Genomic DNA, 18,460 nt, shown 5'->3' with positions numbered 1-18,460 from the left:
TGGTTAATTCAGTGTGAGCTCCAAAATGTTACCAGACTTAGGCATGTAAACCAATAAAAGCCAAAAGAATGTGTAAAGACTAAGGAGTTGAACGGTATCTCTGAACACATTATGTCTGATGAGAAAAAAAAAAAAAAACCTCATTGACAGTGCTTTATATATCTGAAGTTCTTTGTAAGTTCAGGATCTCCTTACCTTCCACAGATCAGCTGAGAGACTACTGTCTGCATTGGTCAATGGCAGTGAAACATGATGTAGGGAACAGATCATTAAGGAAGAAGGCAAACTTTTCTATTTGTCACTGGCATGCTAGAAAATTCCCTGTCCAAGCCTCAGGTGATTGTTCCTACATAGCAATACTAAGGCATGATGCACATATCGGCTTGTTCACAGGGAGTAGGGTACCTACAGGATAGGGTGTTAGCCTTTGTCAAACAGGTTAGCATTTTCTCAAACAGATTGTGCCAGAAATAACAGAACCCCTGTTGAAAATAATTAATTCTTCACTCAGCATTGGGTATGTTCCAAAATATTTTAAATTGGCAGTTTAAACCGATAATTAAGAAGTCCAACCTCGACCCCTGTCAGCTGTCTAATTACAGGCCAATATCAAACCTTCCCTTTATTTCTATCTTCATAGAAATAGCATACATGAACTGTATCAATCAGGATTTAGGCCTCATCACAGCACAGAGACAGCACTCGTTAAACTAGTAAATTACCTCTTATTGGCCTCTAATCAGGGTTGTGTAACTATGCTTGTATTACTCGACCTCAGTGCAGCTTTTGATACCATTGATTATAGTATTCTTCCTTATAGATTAGAAAATATAGTCAGAATTAAGGGAACAGCCCTCTCCCGGCTTAGATCCTATTTGACTCATCGTTATCAGTATGTTGATTTTAATGGTGATTATTCTGCATGTTTTCTAGTAGAGTTTGGTGTTCCACAGGGTTCAGTTTTAGGCCCACTGCTTTTTTTCCTTTACATGCTTCCTTGGGCAACATAATCCGTAAAAATGGTATTAGTTTTCATTGTTATGCTGATGAGACACAGTTATATGTCTCAGCAAAACCAGAGGAGGAAAACCAGCTTGCTAAAGTTGAGCAATGCGTAAAGGATATAAGAGACTGGATGCTAATTAACTTCCTTCTGCTTATTCCTGATAGGACCGAATTTCTAGTCATGGGATCGCATGCAGCTAGAAGCAAGAGTTTTAGAACACACTGTAAGTGACACTGTATACTGTAAGACCTCAGTGTGATTATAGATTCTAGTCTTTCATTTGAAGCTCTTGTAGAAAATATCACCAGGATAGCATTCTTTCACCTAAGAAATATTGCCAAGTTACGGAATACAGTATATTGTCACTAAACGAAGCAGAAAACTAGTTCATGCTTTTATCACCTCTAGGTTGGACTATTATAAATCTTTACTGTCTGATTGTTCAACTAGGTGCATAAACAAGCTTCAATTAGTCCAGAATGCCACAGCGAGAGTCCTCATTAGAACCAGAAGATACGAGCACATTACACCTATCTTATCTTCACTTCATTGGCTCCTCGTGAAATTTCGTGATTTTAAAATACCATTTTTGACATATAATGCATTAAATGGTATTTCGCCGCAGTATGTGAGTGAACTACTAGTGTATTACGATCCGCCACGTCTACTTCGATCAAAGGATACAGGCTGCTTGTCAGTACCACGTATTATGAAAACTACAGCAGGGGACAGAGCTTTTTTTTTTTTACAAAGCCCCAATGTTATGGAATAGTCTTCCAAATATTGTTCGGGACTCAGACACAGTCTCAGTGTTTAAGTTCAGGCTAAAAACTTATTTATTTAATCAAGCATTTTTGTAAATAGATTTGCCTTAGGTAAAGAAGCAGATCTGGGGGACTCGTGGACATAGAGTATTATGGTGGACTGGTATGTTTAGATGCTGTCTTGATCATTCAGGTTTGTTGAAGGTGAGGTGATTGGTTTCTTTACATCACAGGGAGCCCCCAAGTCTGTGTTTCCTACAGGCCTTTCCTTTTAGTTATGCTGTTATAGTTGCTCCTACCGGAGTCTCTGCTTGCACTCTACACTGAATATACATTCACATTATACAATATGTGAGTGTGACCATACCTAACTGTTATCTCTCCTCTTCTGCTCTTTCCTCTCCTGTACTCTCTCCTCCTCTGTTTCTTCCCCTTCCCCCCTCTCTTTTTCTCTCTCTGTCGAGCTACACATGTCGTTCCTGAGCTGCCATTGATCCAGACTCCCTCTGCCCTCTGGACCTGCCTGACTTATCCTCTGAGGATCTTGATGCCCCGCTTCTGGTTAGAGATCTCGTCCCATGAATGCCCCATGTGTGTCTTTACGATGCGTCCGGTGTCTGGGGATGGTTACATTCTACCATGTAGATGGTTCTGGCCTCTCTGAGGACTTGACTTGGCTGCAGACTTGTCTTGATAGTTCAGCACTATCAAGACAGTCTACTTGATAGTCTACCTGAACCTCAACTACGTGGACTCGATATTAACATTACTTAACATCAACTGTTATATTAAACTGAATGCCACCTAACACACAGTATAAATGTATAAAGGGATACATTTATACACTTACTCACCAGGGACTGTCTGAGCATTTCGATTCATTCACATTCAATACAAACTTAAATAATTCTTTTGATTGTGTAAAGCTGCTTTGCAACAATGACAATTATTAAAAGCGCTATACAAATAAAATTTAATTGAAATGTAATTTAATTTGTGTTTTTTTTTATTTTTTTATTCGGGTTGAGACATATCTTGCACTGGTCACAATTTGGTCCTTGTCAAAGTCACTCAAAAAATCTTTATAGTTGCTCATATTTTTCTGCTTCCAACACATCAACTTCAGGATAAACAATAGGGTCATGGGTCTCTGGTTCACTGAAGCACATGGGGAGTGAGGGTTGGCCTGTGTAGTCTGATCCAATAAAAGAGGTTAATGCTGGTTCCAATAAAGAGGTGCCAGAACACATACTGTAGGTCATTACTATTTTAGTAGAAATATAGCGTCTATGGGAGTCACGTGACAAAAGAACGAACGATTAGGACTAGAAGACCTAAAGGTAACAATACTCAAATTATTCTCTGAGACTACACGTTCTTCTGAGTCACGTTAAAAAGAATGAATCATTCATGAACGACCCATCACTAGGTCAAATGCATAGAAATGAGCCTGAACTCAGCTCACAAAAACGTGAGTTTCAGCTAGCAAAAACGAGTAAGAGAGCACACAGGGCAGAGATTCAGTGTGCAAAAACGCGTTCTAAGGCATACACGCAAAAGATAAATCGACAGAGAGTTGTGCACGAGTACAGTAAAACCTTGGATTGCGAGTAACACGATTCTGGATCAATGGCAGCTCAGGAACGATGTGTAAAAAATTTTTTTGGTGTGTGTCTGTATTCGTGTGTCTACAGCGGGCATATAAAGCAAAATCCCTTTTCTCTCTCTGCTCAAGGCTCAGCCTGCTCTATGTGTCTGTGTGCGTGCACGTCATTGGACACTGTGCCACACACACACACAGACCCCTCCTACTTTTCCCTTTACAGACACACACACTCTTTCTCTTTGCTCTACACAGATGAAGTGCACTGCTCTGTCGTGATTCTTTTAAAAAATAAAGTGCAGGTTAATTTGTTTTATTTTGACTTAATATTTTGTTGTAATTTTATGTATTTAGTTTTTTGGGGCTGTGGAACGAATAATTTGAGTTTCCATTAATTTTTATGGAAATTCTTTGATTTGATTTACAAGTCTTTTGAAATAAGAGCAGGGATGAATTATGCTCGTAATCCAAGATTCCACTGTATATTTAAATTTAACTGAAAATATACTGAGAATACTGTGTGTTTAAATTCTATTTTTTATTCTATTCTATTGTATACTTTTTGTGCATTGTTACAATAATTATTTTAAGCAAATTGTTTAAAAAATATGCCAAAAACAAAGATGCAAACCTGTTGATTACAGTATTTATTGGCCCTAAAGAAACCAATGAGCTGATTACCATAACTTGCTTAAAGCAATAAAATAAACAAATAAGGAAATGACCTACATTATAATTTTAGAGCTAACAGGAAGCATTTCTTTTGGCCAGTCTCATTTATAAACAAAATTACTGTCTCTCTATATCTGCCATGCCAACACCAAGATAAAAAAATAAATAAAAGAATAAAAAACATTTGTCTAGGCTTGAGTTACATGGTAGCAATCAGCATAGCCATAGACACACCCATACCAAATCACCGGGGATAGGATGTCATGACTATGCAATACTTAATGTACTACTGTTGTTTGTACAATGGAATTTCCTTGTGAGTGATGTCAACTGTTACATCAAACTCAAGTGACATACCTGAAAAAATTTTAACTGAGCTGAGTCACACCCATGTGAAAAAAAAAGTATACCAAGTATATTAAATCCTAGCATGCCAAAGCATACTTGCGTGTACCTCCAGCCAGACTAATGACAAGTATACCATGAAGTTTGCTATTTTGAAACAACTAATTTTGTACTAAGTGCATTTAAAGTTGTAATTAAATTGTACTAAGTGTATTAAGTATACCTTTGTGTGCTAAAGTGAAACAACTTTAAGTATTCTTAGTACATTTATAGTATATGGCTGTTTATGTATTAACATACATACCTGACAGTAATTAATGAAATTTAAGTATATCTGTAATGTATTTTAAGTACACAAGTTATATACAATGAATATATTCTTATTGCAAGAGTAGCATGCTGTTACATTTCTGGCCAATTCCAAATACTAAAAAGTAGACTTTGTAGTTAAATATACTTTTATTAGATCATACAGTACACACAATATTCTATAATACTATATTGCAAATGTGTTACCAGTACACTAAAAGAGTTTAGGACCATTTACAAATGCTGAATGCATTTTCTATACTATACCATGTTTTTGAAACACATCAGTAATAACGAGGCAGAGCGGGAGCGGCGACTTAAAGAAGGGCCCTGCGCCTATTGTGGATCGGCGGCGCACCACCAAGCTATTTGCCCACTCTGGCCGGGAAACGCTCAGACCCGGTGAGAACTGAGGCCGACTCACCTGGTCATCTCCAATTTGGCCACAAGCGAGTCAGAAGTATTGTGTTCATCGATTCCGGTGCCGCAGGTAACTTTATTGACTCCTTTTATGACAAAAAACTGGGGGTAAAACTCGAGGTGTTACCGCAGCCTGTTTGGATTACATATGTCGACGGTCGACCCCTTTCCGCCAGTCCCAACACCACCCAAACTCAACCCATCACCCTCCTTATCGACCAACATCAGGAACAGCTTAGATTTTACGTCACCTCCATCTCCTCTCCTTCCATCATTCTTGGGTATCTGTGGCTACTTCAACACGACCTCCTCATCTCCTGGACGCAAAACTGGATTCTACAGTGTGGCACGACCTGCACCGAACTATGCCTGGAGGGCCGAACTATGAACATTATAATTTCCACCTCTCGTACCGCCCGGGGTCAAAAACACCAAAGCAGATGCCCTCTTTCGCCAACATGAGGTATACACCCCCCGGGTGGACCCAGCGCCTGTCCTTCCACCTTCAAAAATCATCGCACCACTACAGTTGGACCTGGAAACTCCGCAGACCACAGAGGCCGGTGGCAGGTGTGCCGCCTGGATGACTCTACCTGCCCAACACCATGAGATCAGTTCTCCAGTGGGGTCACTCCTTCCCCATCTCGGGACATCCGGGCACACGACGCACCCTCCAGTTCCTCCAACGCGACTTCTGGTGGCCATCCATCAGGGAGGACGTCAATGAGTTCGTCCAGGCGTGCCCGGTGTGCGCCAGGACGAAAAACACCAACCAACCAACATCAGGGGAACCTCTTCTGGTTCCTCGTCGGCCCTGGATGCACATTGCTGTTGACTTTGTCACGGGCCTGCCAGCCTCTGAAGGAAAAGCGCCATCATGACCATAGTCGATCGGTTCTCTAAGGCCGTGCACCTGGTGGCCCTCGCCAGACTCCCGTCAGCCAAAAGTACAGCCGAGCTGATATTAGAGCATGTAGTCCATCTGCATGGGTTCCCAAAGGACACCGTCTTGGACAGAGGGCCCCAGTTCACTGCCAGGTTCTGGGAGGCCTTATCCCGTCTATCGACTCCACCTGCAGTCTATCATCTGGATATCACCCCCAGACTAATGGTCAGACGGAGTGGGCCAACCAACAACTGGATCGCTATGTGAGATGTTTCATAGCCGATCGGCAGCACTCCTGGGCTCGCTACCTCATCTGGGTTAACTCCGGTTAGTTCGTTACACTCTCTCAGGGAGAGGGATGGTTTACCGAGCTCACGCAAGGGGAAGAGGTGGACTTCCTTTTCTCCCAAATGAACATTCAGCAAGCAAGCAGTTTGAAAAGATGAGGGTGACTGGAGTTACACGTGTCTTGGTGGAAAAGTCACAAGAAACAAGTCTTAAATAATGAAAAAAATTTAATAATGTAAATGTTAATATTTTTGTTAAATATAAAGCTAAAATGGAAATCTAAAATCTAAAATATATACAGTGTATATATATTTTTTTTTATTAAACATTTTCATTAAAATGCCAACAATCATGCACATCTGTATCCAAGCTTACCTGTTACTACACTCAACAAAAATATAAACGCAACACCTTTGTTTCTGCTCCGATTTTTCATGAGATGGACTTAAAGATCTAAAATTCATTCCAGATACACAATATTACCATTTCTCTCAAACATTGTTCACAAATCAGTCTAAATGTGTCATAGTGAGCACTTCTGCTTTGCTGAGATAATCCTTCCCACCTCACAGGTGTGCCACATCAAGATGCTGATCTGACATCATAAGTAGTGCACAGGTGTACCTTATACTGCCCACAATAAAAGGCCATCCTGGAATGTGCAGTTTTTTGCTTTATTGGGGGTCTGGGGACTCAGAACCGGTCAGTATCTGGTGTGACCACCATTTGCCTCATGCAGTGCAACACATCTTCTTTGCATAGAGTTTATCAGATTGTCAATTGTGGCTTGTGGAATGTTGGTCCACTCCTCTTAAATGGCTGTGCGAAGTTGTTGGATATTAGTGGGGACTGGTACACGCTGTCGTATACGCCAGTCAAGCACATCCCAAACATGCTCAACGGGTGACAAGTCCGGTGAGTATGCTGGCCATGCAAGAACTGGGACATTTTCAGCTTCCAAGAACTGTGTACAGATCCTTGCAACATGGGGCCGTGCATTATCTTGCTGAAACATGAGGTGATGTTCATGAATGTATGGCACAACAATGGGCCTCAGGATCTCATTACGGTATCTCTGTGCATTCAAAATGCCATCAATAAAATGTATCTGTGTTCTTCGTCCATAACAGATGCCTGCCCATACCATAACCCCACCACCACCATGGGCCACTCGATCACAACATTGACATCAGCAAAGCGCTCACCCACACGACGCCACACACGCTGTCTGCCATCTGCCCTGAACAATGTAAACCGAGATTCATCCGTGAAGAGAACACCTCTCCAACATGCCAGACGCCATCGAATGTGAGCATTTGCCCACTTAAGTCTGTTACGGCGACGAGCTGGAGTCAGGTCAAGACACCGATGAGGATGACGAGCATGCAGTTGAGCTTCCCTGAGACGATTTCTGACAGTTTGTGCAGAAATTGTTTGGTTATGCAAACCAATTGTTTCAGCAGCTGTCTGAGTGGCTGGTCTCAGACGATCTTGGAGGTGAACCTGCTGGATGTGGAGGTCCTGGGCTGGTGTGGTTACACGTGGTCTGCGGTTGTGAGGCCTGTGTTGGATGTACTGCCAAATTCTCTGAAACGCCTTTGGAGACGGCTTATGGTGGAGAAATGAACATTCAATGCACGAGCAACAGATCTGGTTGACATTCCTGCTGTCAGCATGCCAATTGCACGCTCCCTTAATGCTTGTGGCATCTGTGGCATTTTGCTGTGAGACAAAACTGCACATTCCAGGGTGGCCTTTTATTGTGGGCAGTATAAGGTACACCTGTGCACTACTCATGATGTCAGATCAGCATCTTGATGTGGCACACCTGTGAGGTGGGATGGATTATCTCAGCAAAGCAGAAGTGCTCACTATGACACATTTAGACTGATTTGTGAACAATGTTTGAGAGAAATGGTAATATTGTGTATCTGGAATGAATTTTAGATCTTTAAGTCCATCTCATGAAAAATCGGAGCAGAAACAAAGGTGTTGTGTTTATATTTTTGTTGAGTGTATATACCTGTCTGACAAACACTCAACTGCCATAGAGTAAAATGCAGTGTATTATTGCTCGACTTATAAAGTCTTTGTCTCTGTTCTAGCTATTCTGGTCTTGACATTATCATATTTCCTGAAGTCACTCCTTCCCTAGTTTAGATTTTTTTTGTTGGTCACCTGAATTTCTGCTTTTTTTATCTAGATCTTACCTCACATATATTTGTGATTTCTGATCTTAATAAACCTCATGTGCAACTGCAACTGTCTCCAGCACCTGTGAGATTACTTCACCCACACATGAATACAGCAAGTCAGCAGCATAAGGGGAATGTTGTCAAGGCACAAGGCCATCTGTTTAAGGACCACAGACAGCATCTGGCCATGTTGGATACCAAACTAAAACAGCTCACCAACATGCTCCCACCCACTTTCTTTTCAAAACAGGCTCCTGCCATTTAAGCTTCTATCCTAATCTCCTGTCCTGAAAAGAATTCAGGCAGCTCAGAGCAAGGGCTTCAGCTTACAGTGCTCCCTCTACTTCGCTCTAATGGCAGAGTACAATTAAGCACTCTGGTATTAGGGAGGGGATGCCATTCTCATTTTACAATCATTTTATAAAGGTATTCTAGCAAGATTTTAATCGTTCTCCAGGAAAAGAAGAAAAATCAGATCAGTTCTTTTCTGTCATTTAGGGACAACGTAGTGCCAAAACCTGTAGTGCTAAAGTTCCGTACCCTTGCTTCAACAATTGAGTAGAATGAGCTGGCTGCCATGATAATTCAGTGTTTATAGTCTCACTGACTGAGCCCTTAATCTCCTGCACAATCGCCAAAGTAAAGTGCAATCCCCCGAGCATGAGGGGGCACAAACGCCATACCAAGGAGCAACTGTGTTATTACTTCCACAGAACCACAACCACCTACTGAATAAGCCTCTACCAAGACTTGCTTCTCAACATTGAGTCCCTCAGCCATTCAGTCAGTGTCCAGAAAGAGCTATCAGGAAATATTTTAATGCTGAAACTCTAGTATCATTCACACAGCTGGTTGAGGGGCAAGATAAGATCTATTTAAAAGGGAGAGCCCCCATCACAGAATGGGGGTCCAACATTTTAAGATGTGTGCGATGTGTGATTACTTATATTGAGTAGATCAGACATACTGTACCAATTGCACTCGAGCAGTGCTAAAGCCATCAACAACAATGACCAGAGGCATTAGCAGAGATAAAGAGAAATCAGCACAGTCAGTGATTTTTATTTTTTTATTGCATTCTAATATCTAAATGCTTCAATGTGCAATTGTTAGAACTAGTCTCATTCTAACATAAATATACTGTATGCAAGTAAGATGGAAAAAATTAACAAAGGTGGGACAGCAGTAATGACCTCATCAGTGGGAACTGCAGTGAATTGCGATCTCCAAGCAGAGTGTTGTATTTGTAAATATTCACAACTAGCAAAAGCTTCTCAGGACTCAGTTTGCTCTCCCTTGTTGTTATTTAAGCAGTGAATAAGTGGTCATCCCAGTGCATGTATTATGTATACACCACACTAAATGTCAAAATTTTATGTCTCCTATTATTGTGGCCAGCTCACACCTCAAAATAAAAAAAAGTCTCCAGTAAGACCAGTGGCCTACCACCTCTTTGTTCCTATGTCTTTGCCATAGTGATCATGACAGGGGCCACATCCTTACAAACACACCTATCCACTCTTTAGGGCTATGGAGAAGCACATCTGTGAGGCAGTTTAAGATCAACGTTAAGATTCAATTATTTGTCATGTACGTAAGATCACAGTAAAAAAAAAAAAAAATTGCATATCACAGTTAGGAAGATGGGGAGTTAAGCCAGAGTCTCACCTGTTTATGGCTGTGAGGGTGATGCTATGGACCATGCTATGGCTGTAGATGTTTGGGTTTTTTTCAAGCAGGTTTATTCAAGGGCCCAGTTCATCATAGCTACCCTCCCCGTTCTGCCCACTGCCTTTAAAACAGCCAACCACATGTGCAAGAATGCTTTATTTCCCATAACGCACTGCAGCCATATGGCTCCCACATGTTAACCTCCCAACACACCTACCCATTGTCCTGTTCACATTCACCAGAGATCTAATCTCACACACCTGTTCCCAATCACATCTATCACCATCTAAAGGATTCACAAACCCTGACACAATAAGAATTACACTCAGTCTATTGTTGCATGACTTATCGCGGCTTTATCTCTGTTCTAGCTTTTCAAGTATTTGTTGATTCTTTTATTTCTAAAAATTCTTGGGGTTTTTTTGTCTAGTTTAATGGTCCTGGTTTATGTTTCCCAGACCTTAGCTAACTGCATCTTAGGCATCCTCTCCCGTCAGTCCCTGACCTCACTAATGATCTCATGGCTGAATGGGTAAATCCCCATAAAACCTAGATGAAACCTTTTCAGAAAAGCAAAGATGGAGTAATTCTGTATTGGCATGCTCAAAATGCAGATATGAGTCTGATGGTCAAGTGTTTAAATTTTTCGTGGGGTGAATTGGAGGTTGTCATTATTAATCAATCATAAATAGTTTCATTATTTGTTTGTTTATTTATTTATTTATAAACTGTAAATTATTATTTTTATAGTGTAAAATTATGTTTCGTTTCTCATTTGTTAAAGACAGGTAATGGACCAATACAAGTTTGTTGACGCACTACTGTGGCGTAAAAGGATTAATTGGGATATAGAAAACAGCCACTTCCCGAAAATCTTGTCATTATATATAATAAATAATAATTGTTCAATAATATGCAGTGGATTCTCCCAAAACTAAATGTGCAAACATTATAAAAAAAATCAAAAAGCAATCTGCCTTTTTATCAATGTTACACCAACACACCCTATTCAGTCCTTTCCCTGGAATGTAGACTCGCAACTCAAACAGAGTAAGAACAGGTTTTTCAGGGAGACTCTTGTAAAAATTATTTTCCTGTGTCCTGTTTAAATTCTGTAACCCAATGACAATTTAGTCCAAAAAAATAGGACTTGATGATTTTCTGCAGTTGTACGATAACTTATTGTGTGAAATTTACACAAATCATCACAATGAAACTCGGGATGTCGTGGATTTAAATTCAGGAAATACTGTGTGATCACATCCTCACCATGTTACATAATGCATAAATAACAAAAATTTTAAAAGTAACTTACAACCAGGTGTCACCATGTTCATAATTACACATCTAAAATAGGCTAAACATAAGTAACTTTGAAATATACAGTACAGTAAAAGTCAAACGTGTGAATGCAAGTTCTCTCTCTCTATTCTAGGACAATACTGAATTTTGGCAATGGTCATATGATATATGGCATTAGGCAATTAAGTAACAACAACAACAGTCAGCTGTTACATGGACAGTATTGTCAAGTGCATTTGCAAAGCCCATCTAGGACCAGGATAAAACTGGTTCTAATGAAGACCGTTTCTGAAAAGGAAGACCAAAATTTACCCCTTCAGCAAAGGAGTTCATTTACTGCAGAGTTACCAGCCTCAAAAATCACCAATTAACAGCTCCTTAGTTTTAAGCCATTATGAAGGCTTCTAATATTGACATCTCAATATTAGATTCTTTTCTCTTCACTTTTTAAAGAGAATTAAATTATTGCATTTTTTGTATGATTCAGCATTTTTTTTTTTTTACAATAAATAAAGAAATAAAAAAATCAGGAAAGACCATGGAATTAGAAGGTGGTGTCCAAATTTTAGGCTGGTACTATATACTGTATACAGTACCACTACCTCTAGTTGCTTATAGCACAAAAGTTAAATGTTAAGATACTTTTTGGCATATATTTTTTGGCATGAGCAGAAATGGTTGCACAGACAAATGCCTTTAAAAAAATTATCAATTAAAGAAACCTGGGTGCATGTAAACTCCACCACAGTAGTCCGGCTCAGACAATGAGACAAACCATACAAACATGGTCCTATAAGCCCAGAGTCATAAACCTGAAAAAGATTCGGGATCAAAAGCTTGAAATCTCTCTCATGTACACAATAGGACAGTAAAACATTCTTTGATTCAATAATCTTTTCCTCATTGGTTATGTAATAACTGAACTTTAAACTAGACCACACCCATGGTCCAAACTCCTCTCTTTAAAGGTTTTGTTTTTCTGCATTGGTTAGTAATACTGGAATTTACTGACAGTTTAAACTCATCTCCTCCCAAACTAGCACTATCTTCTGCATTTATTAGCATAGTTGACAACAACAGTTTTGGGGCCAATAATTTGCTTTGGCTAAATTGATAAAATAAAATATGTATTCCTAAAAGAAAAACTGGTAACTAATTTCCACTGTAGCATATAACAAATTGGGTTAGTTATCCAACATTGTATTCATACATCCAGTGTCAATATTGTTCAGTGTTTAATAAATGCCTATGAACCTGGCTATATTTAGAGCTAATATTTAAACCATATTTCTTTTTTGCTGAGTTTTTAATGCCAAATTGATCACAAATTGGTCATGATTATCAATTTATGTAAGCATATGACCTATGGCAGTTTCCATCAGAATCAAAGTAAGCCATCTATTATCACAGTGATTCATAACGAGTCCACATGAGTTCATGACTCCACATCTTTCCAAACAAGGACAGATATCTGTACTTTACTGTGCTGTATTAGGAATAATAATCACTTGGGTGCTGATAATACTTTACTAAGTATATGTATCTTTTACCAATTTAATGCTTAAGTGAATGCTTTAGGTCTGCATTTTCTATTAATTTATATAGAAGTTAAACAAGTTTAATACTAGATTGTACAACGAGACCTCTTCATGTGGGGATTTATGTAAAAATATTTCTCATTTGAAAAAAAAAAAAGTTTGGAATGCAGGAAGCAGTGCCTCAGGAAAAGATTTTACACCTTTGCTTTTTTTGCACAATTTACTATATTATAAATTTTATTTAAAATAAACAATTTCATCATTTTGACCATTATTCTACACCAGAATAATCCATAATGATAATGCATTTTTTTTTATTTGTGCAGTAAAAAAAATATATATATATTTAATATCATGTTTAGCTAAATATTCACATCCTTGCAGTATTCAAGGTTGTAGCTTGCCTGCTTACATATAAATGTATAAAGAAAAGGCTCCAAGGAGTTATACCCTTGAATTTATGTCTATGGTCTGCTGTACAACGATGGACCATTCATCTTGAGCCGTGGGTGTTGTCAGCGCGTTGAAGTTTGAATTGAGGGTCTATCAGTAATGCCAACAGCTAGGACCATGGTCCGAAATTTGCTGTTAATAACACTGGGAGCATAGTATTTTTTCAAGTAATACAGTGTCATCCATAACTTATTCTGCATTATACATGAACCACACAGGGCAGTGAACTCATATGAACCTTCCCATTCCTACAGTAAGCTTTCTTAAATATAGCACATCATCTGAATGATTATATTTGCACAGTAGCAGTACACACCATCAGGGGTCTTGTGGAGTCCATGCCTTGATGGGTCAGAGCTGGTTTGTGAGCACACAATATTAAGCAGTTAGTATTAAGGTTATGTCTGATCAGTGTACAGTACATTGATTTGAAAACATGCAGTGGACCATGTCCTTGTCACCAATACATGTAAATGCTTTAGAGATATTGTAGTATTCCCAGTTTAAAAATGGGGTTCCTCGTTTCAGTACAGTATCTTAGCCAGATATACAGTAGAATATGCAAACAGCCCATGCTTAAAGATTTGGAAAAGAATGCACTTAACAACTTTAGAACATGGTTTGCATTAAACAACTTAAGAATATGCCACAACTTAAGAACAGACCGCCCAGTTTTTAGGTGAGTAAAATTTGTTCTTTGCTAAAGATTTTTTTTATTTTGGAGGATTTATGTTGGAGTTTGTACAAGTAGTTAAAAGATTAAATCTAAAAATAAGCTGATCAGCTTTAATGTAATTGATGTTTTTATTTCCCACATACATGTCTACCTGCAAAAAAGATGAATGTGACAACATTATATGGTGTTGGGTTCCACTGGAATGGTAGCTAAATATTAGGAAATTGTATAAAATTAACCTAGTCTATGGCAAGATTTTGAATCTACTGTCATTTCATCTTATGAAAATCAATGGGGAAAAGAGGATATAGAAAGGTATATGTTTGACCGCTTGTTTACACTAAGTTGTACTTCGTTTGTTGTCATCCAAACACTTGGAGAGTAATTCACAGATGAGAAATCATAGTAGATTGGATAAAGATTAAGTTTTACCTTAAAATAACTCCTGCATGTTTTTAATTCACTTATACCACTTCAGCGATGGTATTTCAGCGATAAAAATATTAAGTAAAAATATTCTGTTTAGCTTTTCTAATTAATATCTACTGGTGTAGATTATAGTATTAAATCTACCAACTGTCCATAACATCGCTATGAAACATCAACATTTTGATTTTAATTATGCAGGTTAAATCTAGATATCTAAGTAATGCAAAAGTTTCATTAAATTCTGTCAGACAGACAGACAGACAAACGAAAAGTTTTCGGAGACCTCTTAGTGTCCTCTAATGTACAGTATAAAACACATATCATTGAGAGAGTGAGTTCAGACCAATGTACAGAGAAAACCTTTATTTTATTTATATAGATTCTTCCCTACATTGCACAAAAGCTGATGTTCCTCCTTACTTATTATATTACTTATAATAAACAAAATTATTTTGTCTCATTTGCTTTGCATCTATTTAATGTATCCATCTACTGTAGTGTACACAGAACATTTACTATTACAAGAACAGTGCAACAGCCTGGAAATTATTTTCAGAACAAAAAAAATGGATGTTTGTTTTAAAATTTTATCTGCTGACCTAATTGCCATTTGATTTGTTTCGAGTTTTGGGTCACAGCTCTTACAATTATTCTGTCATCAACTGCTGTTGTTTTCCTAGGAAGACCTGTTATAATTACATCATGGGTTTCTAACTTTTTACTGGTATTCCAAATGGTGCTGCTGGCTATGCCCAATGCTTGTGCAGTGGCTAAGATTATCCTTCTTTTCTCATCTTTTCTCCCACAGGCATTTTTCTAGTTTTCATTATATATCAAAAACAATAGCCTCGTTATTCTGTTACTTTCTGATGGGACTATACTGTATATTGGGGAAATATGTTGTTTTGGGAAATATTGCGATATGTTACCTTATTATGGTATAGGCATATTATGGACAACATTTTAAGAAAATTGTTAAATACAGTAAATAATACCCTGTAAACAGTGTGCTCACTAGCTACTAGTGAATTTTTACAGTATTAGGGTCACATGCTCTGGTTCAAAATCACCCCACTGTCAGCCATGTGGTCTTTCACCTGATGCTGGGATCCCTTGGGAGTTTCACTAAATTACACTTCACAAACTTTTGTGTTCTCGGTTGCCATGGTGCACTTATTGTATGTGATTTCCATCCACTGTTGCTACCTTTGAAACCCAACACTGTCAGAGAAATGTGAGTGCACGTGAATGCACGTCACATGTGGTGTTATGATGTCAGACTGAAGCAGATGATTGTTTACCTTTTCCAATTCCAGCGGCAACTCCCACAGTTTTTTATTCTACCGGATTCCAAAAATAGAATTTGAGCCAGCTAAACTTGTCTTCTCATTATCTTTAACAGTCATAATGATTCAACACACCCTGTTGTGACGCATAGTGAGCTCATTGTGTATCTAACTATAGACATTTTTTCTTAAATGCCAGCAATAAATGTGCCACTGTAATCAATCTTCCTCAGGCCTTAAAAAACTAAATATTAACCTTTATATATATATATTTTTTTTTTTTTTTTGCTGGACACAGCATGGTTTTGCACATTGGTTTTGCACAAGTTTCATTAGTCTGTGCCACTAACGAGGTAACTAGTCTCCTTATGAATTGTCTATTGTTCTCACATCTCTCTATCCATGCAGGCAATATAACGCCTCTTTATGTGAATGCTACAAGCAATCACTGCTGAAGTGGGAGTTCAATGAATTAAATTAAATTAAATAAAAATTTTTATAGCGCTTTTAACAATTGGCATTGTCGCGAAGCAGCTTTACACAATCATAATGATTAAGTTTGTATTAAACGTGAATGTGTATGAATCAAAATAATAAGACCCTATGACGGATGAGGCAACAGTGGCATGGAAAAACTTCCTGAGACGGTAATAGGAAGAAACCTTGAGAGGAACCAGACTCATCAGGGAACCCTTCCTCATTTGGGTGAAACGGATAGCAGGGATTGATCTCCATCATACTGTGTGAGACTAGAAGTTCAATATAACAGGAGAAGTGTTTAAGTTAAAATGGAGTCCAGTTCAGTATTGGAGTCTCCAGTAAAGTGTAGGGAATGAATGAGGTCACTAATAACACATCAGGCCAAAGCTATACTCAGCTCCCTTCACTTTGTGTTATTGCTTTGTCACTTACAGCCACTGCATTTGGTCAATAGTCATGTTTCCGCCACTTTAACACTGCAAAAAATATAGTTGTTTTCTCTACTGTCATATCTGCTGTTCACTTCATTCCTCACTGTGGTTACAAAGTGGAAGAGAAAGGTGATGGATGACCAAGCAGTAAGGCAGTGTGATGGAAGGGATGCGCAGGCATTAAATAATTGCAGATGATGACTTTTATTTACAAAAAGATGACATAAAAAAAACAAGAAAAGAATCAAAAACAAAACAACAGGAACAAAAACTACTGGATGATGAACAGAACAGATGCAAAGACAAAGACACTAAACTAGACTGCTTATTGGCACTAATCAAGACAATGCTGAACACCTGTGACCAACTTGTGTCAATATAAACATCCCAAAGATCAAACACAATATCCAAAAATATATAAGTCCTATTGAGTGCAGAGCAATCTCCAGGGGTTATCCCTAACAAGTCCTTAAATCCTGGTGATGGCAGCAGCAGAGTGTCCATTAAGCAAGAGGGAGGTGCCAGCATGACACTCATTAGACTGGTGTGTGCTGCAGATATGAAGTCTTCAAACTCAGACAAGGGAGTGAGTATGCTGTCCTCTTAACCAGGTGGTAGAAGCATTACACCACTCTCGAACCCAACTGGGGTAAAAACAGTATGTCCTCTGTGTGGAGAAAATGCAATTTCAGGATGAGGCAGGTCCAGGCATAGCTCGGGCAGTGCAGGGCGTGACTCTGGCTATCAGGAAACAGATCATGGCTAGCACGATTGCCAGGAAACATCTCTATGATAATAGGGCTGTCAGGAAACATTTCAACGCAAACAGGGTTGTCAGAAAATATTTTATGGCTAATAAGTCCTTCAGAAATCATCTCCTGGTTAACATGGCTTTCAGGAACTATAACTAGACTCTCTGGCACCATAACAGAGCTATGGAGCACAACAGGGCTAGGAAACCTGACATCGGAAAATTGTGATTTAACTCAATTAGAGGACTGGAGGTCTCCTCATCAACCTCCCTCTCAAGATGAGCCAGGCGGGTGGCAAACATTGTCCTTCATCACTGAGCTCTGGCATTCGGTAGATGTCGATCTAAATAGCAAACACTCATGCTTTAAACATCTGTCCCTCCTTTGTGGTTGGTATGGCTGGCCTTTTTACCCTGCCTTTTCACCTCTGGGTTGTGCTCTGAAAGGCTTATGTCTAATGGCAAGCCAGGGGCCTGCCCAGTTCAGCCTTACCACCCTCCTTTTTGGGTACCATGCTCAATCTCACATCTCTTTTTCCATTTTGCTGCCAGCTTGATGCCAGATGGTGGCACAAAATGCTTTGTACACTTGTGTGTGAACGTCACAGTTGTATATATAGATATTTAATCCTGGTAATTTAGCACCAAAAATGGGCAAAGTGGCTGATGTTTGAATAGAACATTGCATTTTTCAATGTAAACACGCACGCCGATGTGAGCAGCTTTATTTCAGTCACAATATACTCAGATCACAATGCGTGGGGACTTTTGCAAAGCAGAAAGTAAAATCAGTACCCCCAAAAAACATAGCACAGTTATTTACTTGCTAAATAAAAGCTGCCTTTTACATAGTGAAAGTGCACATCGATGTGAGCAGCTTTATTTAAGTCATAAATTCACTATCAATCACATTCCAGCTATTGGTGGTCAAATACTTATTCAGTGCTGGACACAA

The sequence above is a fragment of the Clarias gariepinus genome, chromosome 12 (assembly GCF_024256425.1).
Source record: "Clarias gariepinus isolate MV-2021 ecotype Netherlands chromosome 12, CGAR_prim_01v2, whole genome shotgun sequence".
Lineage (NCBI taxonomy): Eukaryota > Metazoa > Chordata > Actinopteri > Siluriformes > Clariidae > Clarias > Clarias gariepinus.
This window is presented reverse-complemented; position numbering follows the sequence as displayed.